The sequence below is a fragment of the Mus pahari genome, chromosome 2, assembly GCF_900095145.1.
Source record: "Mus pahari chromosome 2, PAHARI_EIJ_v1.1, whole genome shotgun sequence".
Taxonomy (NCBI): domain Eukaryota; kingdom Metazoa; phylum Chordata; class Mammalia; order Rodentia; family Muridae; genus Mus; species Mus pahari.
This window is the reverse complement of record NC_034591.1, coordinates 34126437-34133753: the sequence shown is the minus strand read 5'-3', so window position 1 is coordinate 34133753 and position 7317 is coordinate 34126437. Positions and strand designations below refer to the sequence as shown.

Below are 7317 nucleotides of genomic sequence, written 5' to 3'. Positions count from 1 at the left end.
TAAATCTCTTTTTATTTCATATTTTATGTGAGAGTATTTTGCCCACATCTATGTCCATGTACCGCATGCATTCTTTGTGGCTGGAGAGACCAGAGCAGGGTGTCAGATTTCCTGAAACTGGAGTTATACCCAGTTGTAAGTCACCATGTAGATGCTGAAAATCCAACTTCCCTGAAGAGAAGTTGTTGTTCCTTTGTTTGTTTGTTACTTTTTATTGATTCTTTGTGAATTTCCTATCATTTGCCTCAATCCCACTCATTCCCTTGTCTCCTTAGACCTTAGCTAGCTCTCTTGCCTACAGAAGCTAATGAAGGGCAAGCAGGAGAAAGGTATCGCCTTTGTCAATGCCATTGCACAGGAGACAAATGTCAGAGCCAGCTCTTCCATGCTCACGCTCAGGACTGGCTTACCTGCCACTCCAGCATCCAGAGACAGCTCAGCAGTGCTTCCTGAGTGATGTGCAGGGCCACACTCCAGAATATTGGAACTTGCTAGGGTCAGGGTCAGCTCTCCTGCTCTCCTAGGTTGGCTAGGTGAGGGGTGGGTAGTTCTGCAAAGTCTTCAGACATCTACATACCCCCAGGGATAGCCCAGACCAAGGACCTGGCCTTTGGTGGTAACAGAACCCTGCTACTGCAGGGCCAAAGATCTAGAAGTGGCCCCTGGTGGCCACAGACAAGGACCCCACCCTGATTCTAGGTGGCATCACTGACTACTCATATCAGGCTATTCTCATTACCCTTGTGTCTGCTGTTCTGCCTCTCTTCATTGTGCCCACCTTCTTCTGTTTCTCTTTCTCTTCCATCTCTCCACCATTTACTTTCTCCTCTTAGTGGGGCCTAGGGTCTTTGAGTACCTATGGTTGTCTCAGAAGTGGTCCCAGGAGTACTGTACCCTACTTGTGCATTATGACACTGGGCAAGGGTCATCTCCAGCACAGTCCGTATCCTCTATTCCCCCAGACCTGCACAGCACTGGACTGGCAGTCACTGCAGGCTAGCTCATTGTCTGTGCCCCATGGCACGGGTCTGATGGTTTTCTCAGGCTCATTCTTACCTGTCCCAACCAAATGGTATAGTGTCTTGGGCTCATTCCCACCCAGAGCCCATGGTCCCAGGCAGAGTTCTCCTAGTCTCTGGTTTGCTCCTTACTCTGGGAGCCCATCTGAGCATTGCAACCCCAGTGGACTCAGGCTTGCTTTTCTCAGGGAGTGTTGGACTCCTAATCATTCATATGATCACAGGTCAAAACACTGAACATAGACCTAACCCCTCTTCTCTCTGCTACCTACTGATACACATGGACACAGCAGCCACAGCTGCAACACCTCTAGGACGGATAATCAGTTCTTTAAAAAACAAAACAAAACATATTGTGTCTTCATTTCTCAAATTTAACCCCCGTGTTCTTTATCAGAGCATTCAAGCATCTGAAATAACCTTCCCGTGCCTAAAGACTGTTGTGGTCTCATTTCAAGAGAAACAAAACACATTATCATGTTATTTAAATGCTAAATTCTGTATCCCAAGACCTGGTCGCTCCAAGATAAGTGAACTCTCATGTACACCAGCTTCTGTTGTACAAATCTTTCCCACCAAGATATTGCCGATTTGTTAGTGAGTATGCCTACAGCCTGGGTTGAGTAGAAGAGAGGGGGCAGAGAAAAGGTTTCTGGGCTTGGGGGTCTGAGGTAGAGATGAGGAAGAGAGCAAAGAGGAAGAAGGAAAGCAGTTTCCACTAGGTAAGTGAGTCATGAGCATGAGGGCCCAGACAGAACACAACAAGTGATATCACAGGACTCACCAGACAGGAGGAGAAAATTAGCATCGAGGGTTGATATCTGCTCAGCTCTAGTGTTCTTAAGCTTATTATGAATAGAAAGTTTGCTGTGACGTTTCTCTGTACAATATGGTCTGAAGTGGGGTAGAACCTCCCCCCCCTTCAAAGACATTCAAAGACATCAATGGGGTGTAACAAACTCTAGAATAGTAATTAGCACCACAGGGAATATTGTTAAAATGTTTTGATGCTTCCCATGTAATTTCTGAATTAATATGTTTAGGTTTCCCTCAAATAAACGTCCCGCATGCCTCGTTTATATGGAGCGGTAGAGACGGTTCAGTGGTTAAGAGGACTGTCTGCTCTGTCAGCAGATCTGAGTTTGGTTTCTAGCATCCAACGTGGATGGCACCCAGCTGCCTGTTAACTCCACCTCCTGGTGAACCCGATGTCTTTGTTGTTCAAGGCCCCCCACATATGTATGAACATCTTATGCACATGGGTGCATACAAGCCTTTAAAAATGTCCATGTTTGTCTTCGCTTGGCATTACGTTGGGAATCTCTCCCGTCTAGAGGTGACAAACCTCCCTATATTTTATTTGTGTTTCAGACAGCAGAGTTGGATGAGTGGTGGTACTAAACCCTTTGAAACCCAGAACGTTGCACTAACAGGCCCAGATGTTGGACATGGGGATGTAGGGCTTGGTATTTGCTGTTATGGGAATCCAACATCCCTGAGAAGAAGCTCATGTTCCTTTGTTGTTGTCATTGTTGTTGATTTGTGTGCTTGTTTTGTTTTATTAGTGTTATGATCCTTGCCTGTCCTTCTGCTGAGCTTACACTAACCAAGACGGGAATGAACTCCTTCTTTTTGGTTAAGATTGTTAACAGGGATTTAAAACATAGTCGCAAATATGAAAGCTTTTGAAGAGATACGCTCAAGCTTCAGCAGACAGAATTCTTTGTGTATCCAAGCGCCTGGTCATTACCTGATCTAGAATGTATGTGGCTTAGCTTTCAAATTCTGTGTCTGCAGTGACTTGAATGATTCTTTTCTGTCTAAAACTCATGTGGAGCCTCAGTACTCACTATAAAAGTGTTAACAGCGAGGGTCTCTGAGGGAGCGAGATATGAATTCACGAGTGATCTGTCCTCTTGAGTGGAGTCCCATCTGTTACACTGATAGCTAGCTGGAGAGAGGGAGACTATTTTCTTTGTCTCTCCCAATGAGAACAACTTTCAAAGAGACATTTTGGAAATTCAGAGAAGATCCTCTCCAGTCACTTAAGCTGTTCCCTTTATCATGTTCCCTCTTATTTTCCAGAACCATGAAGCCCTGACTTTCTGTTCTTCATAAATTTTCTGAGGCTGAGGATATGACTCAGTGGCTAAGTCATTCAAACCTGGCAACCTAACCTTTGATCCTCAGATCCCCAGATCCGATGCAACAAGCAAGATTTGGTAGCTCAAGTGCACTTGTAATTCCACCACATCCCTACCAGAAGAAAGAAAATGCAGAGAGGAAAATCCTCAGAAACTTGCAGGCCAGATAGTCTGGCAGACACAACAGTGAGCAAATGAACCTGTCTCAAACAAAGAGGAAGTCCAAGACTGAGGGTGTTCTCTGAGCTTCCCACTCAGGTAGTGACACATGTGCCTGCATACACATAAGGACACACACACACACACACACAAACACACACACCATACACTACACATACATACAAATTAATTAATCTTTTATAGCAGAAGAGACTATGTCAATCGTGTTAAAACAGCATTATTTGATGTTTGACTAACTAAGGGCTTTGTGATACATTGTTTAAAAAAGTTTTTGAAGTTTGGCAGTCTATATCATAATGAATCGCTATTTAGACTGACAAAATATTAATTACTATGTATTGTAAAAGGTCTTAAATAATTTTAATAGAGTTATTTTCCAAAGTAATCTCCACATGTTTTCATTACAGCTAAGGTTTTATGGGCAAGCACAAAAGTTAACAGGCTGTTGACTATAAAATTTAACATTATTTATCATGCTAATGAAGTAATATGAAAATTCAGTGCATGAGAAATGCTTACTTTATTTTTAATTAGGCATCAAGACATTTTTAAGTTAGATTAAGGAATGTCTTTTTAAGTCATTAAAGAACAGTGAAATTTCAAGGCTTTATGTGAATTTGCTAGGCCAAGTTTTTGGAGTTTTCTAAATGACAAAATACAGACTATAGTAAAATAGAATTACCTATTCCTAAAGATGCTGCCAACAGAAAGGTGTTAAAATGGTGAAAAGGGGCCGATGAGGTAGCTCATCAGTTAAAGGAACTTGTGCCAAGATTGAAGACCCGACTTCAATCCTTAAGGTTCACACGATGAAGGGAGAGAACCAACTCCAGAAAGCTGTCCTTCAACCCATATATACATGCACATACACATACATGTATGCAGACACAGACACACAAAATAAATCAACTAATGTAATAGTAGTAGTAGTAGTAATGTGTGTGTGTGTGTGTGTGTGTGTGTGTGTGTGTGTAAAGTCATTTAAGAAAACTGGGCAAAGTGTTTCTATCTGTAAATGAAGAATTTCAGGTTTCCATCATTTGTTTATAACCAAACATTTTTAGCTATTAGAGTAGATAATAAAAACAAAGCATCCTTGTAAAGAAACTATGACGTAGGGTCCTGTTAAAGGAGCATGTGTGTGCTAAAGTTTGACTGTGAAGCTGAGGACAATTATGGCCTTTGCATTGGTACACAAGGTTTAGAGAGAAACCATTAAGAAGTAATTCACACTGCCCATCCCAAAATAAGGGTGAATTATTACTAGTTCTAGCTTGAAGACCTGGAAGAAAACTACAATTGAAGGTTGCCGGAAGCAACTGAGGCAATAGACAAGAAGATATGAGTAAGCATTGTAAATATGAATGAATGAATGAATGAATGAATGAATGAATATATTAATGATACTGTCTCTCTAGATTTGGCCTTTTACTTATGGAAGGATCCCAAAAGCCTGTGTACGTGTTACCTCTTGCTGAAAAGGATAGTTCATACCTGCACTCAGAGCAATTAGGAGGCTCAAGAAGGACATTTGATGCCTGCTTTGGAAAGAGAACAGCATAAAAAAATTTACCTTTAGAGTGAAAATTCTAATGAATTTTTTTAAATTAATGAATTAACTGAATTGAAATAAAATATGTAATAGTGGCTGAAATGAGGTTTCAACTTAGAATTAATTTACTTTATCAGACATCTTTAATGTGCCCCACAACTTTTTAAATAAGTTAAGTTTGTGGAAAGTTTAATCAGAAATATGAAAATTACTTTAGAAAAAATTCCAGACTTCTTAATGATTATGCAATAAGCCAACAGACTAATATGTCCCTGGACAGGGCCTGGCTTGGCATGTGCTCCCAAGCCCCGTGGAGCTCAATAAGAGAGCTATGAAGTGGAATGAGAGAATGTGGTAAAGAGAACATCTCAAATGGTTTTAATGACCTTTGAAATTAGAAATAGATGTTCTCTGACAAATGGCTTAACCTCAATTTTCTCTTAAAGTCTTACTGCACAGCAGTTTTCCATGGAAATCATGGTATTAAAGAAAAGTCGATTTTATATATGCAGCAGTATGTCTTGTTAACTGTAATTGTAGAACACACTTTCTAATTAAAAAATCATATTCCAGGGTGATAATGGAGATTGAAAGGTAATGATAACAATTAAGTTCCTTTACATTTCAGTTGTGTTTAAAAACTTCTGTTTTTTTCAGGATCTCAAAATTCTGTACCTGTGCAACACCCACATATTGAGAGTTTGCCCTCCCCATGTGATAGCTGGCTTTGTATAATGTGTTGTTAGGGCAAATAACCCTGTTTGACCTGTATAGCAGAACATGGTGAGTTATGTCTCATCATTGTTAGAAGGATTTGTTATGCTCTTTATATTGTTGTAGCACATAGATTTGTTATTTTTCTTTTTTTTCTTTTCTATGTTATGTAATTATATAGATGCATCATACACTTTGCTGTAATTCATTGGTATTTCATAGTGAAACTTCTGATAACTAATTGATGTTATTTTGTGCTAAAAGTAGTGTCTATCTTTGTTAATATACTTTTAAGCATGTATTGTTAGTTTCTACCCACTTTGCATTCTTCTTGTCTTCACACAAAACCATGGTTTTGTTTGTGTAGCAATCTCTCCAAGCACAGGATTGTATGTTGCGGTTGCCTGCTGTATCCAGAGTTCTCTTGTGAAAAACAAGGCTGAAGGTTTCCTGGAACACTCTTCCATCTTCCTGAAGGAGATACTACCCATTTCTCCCTTAGTCTTGCCTGAAACATGGACATGAGTAACCATGAGCTGGCAAGTCTGAGAGAAGGCTTAGCTGACCCATAAAGAGAGGGAGGACAGTTTGTAAGCTTTATCATGGCATCCCCGATGCACACTTAAACTTTAACCCTCTGGAAATGTGAGGGATGAAGGTTTAATCTTATTGGTTAAACTTCAGAGGTTGGGTTTTATGCTATTACTAGACGAATGGGAATCTACTGTCAAGGGTTTACTACATAAACTCCCTTTATAAGACCTGTCAAGTGAACAAATGAAAAAAAAAAAGCAGGATACTCATGGTGGCTTGCAGTTTAGTGGACACAGTACAGCTTTCTTGATAGTGGTGCCAGGTCACTTGCATTCTTCATAGTATTGAAAAATACAAATCCGGGTCCTTCATAGTTTATAAAAAAATTATTTAAAGATTTGACAGACTTATAATCATGAAAAGAAAGACCAAGCTTTTTACCAGAAAACAAGAAAATATATGCATGCCGCAACTCTAGAAATGTTGAAAATATTAAAGTAAGAATTCCCATTTATTAAATTGTTTAATGAAGCAAAGGTAAGCAAAACACAGGAAATATTTACAGTGCATATGTCAGAATGTATAAAGAAATCCTATCATTAAATAAGAGAAAACTCGAAAATCCCTTCCGGTCTGCACCAGCACCAGGTCACCTAGGGCGCGGATTCAGTGGATACCCCCACGGTCCCTAGCAGACTGCCCTAGCGATCTTAGGATCACTGGTGAGTGGAACACAACAGCTACTCCAAATCAAATCGCGCACAGGACCTGAGACAGCACTAGGGCAGCAGAGAACCGGCCTGACCAGGGGCACAAATTCCTTCCAGTCTGCACCATCTCTGGGTCACCTAGTGCACAGGTTTGGCAGACACCCCCACGGTCACTAGCAGACTGCCCTAGTGATCTTAGGATCACTGGTGAGGGGAACACAACAACTGCTCCAATCTAATAGTGACGGGTCTGTGACAGCAGGAACAAGGACACCAGAGCCTTTCCTGACCAGAGGCTCAGGTTCCTTTTGATCAGTTCAGGTTTATTTTGGTTTCAAATGGACGAGACAACTCCACGGTTCTCAAAGGAGACACCACTTCCACGAATTGGAACATGCCCAGGATCTTAGGACAACAGGAACCCAGGATAACAGGAGCTGGGTCACACTAGTATTTGAGTGTCT

At 40.8% G+C, this 7317-nt stretch overlaps 1 non-coding gene across 1 annotated transcript; it reads right to left on the bottom strand.

The window, feature by feature from the left end:
• Positions 1-1209: 1209 nt before the first annotated feature.
• Positions 1210-1339, bottom strand: LOC115063500. Its single transcript, XR_003843372.1, has one exon. It is a non-coding gene; the product is annotated as a small nucleolar RNA SNORA17 (small nucleolar RNA).
• Positions 1340-7317: the final 5978 nt, after the last annotated feature.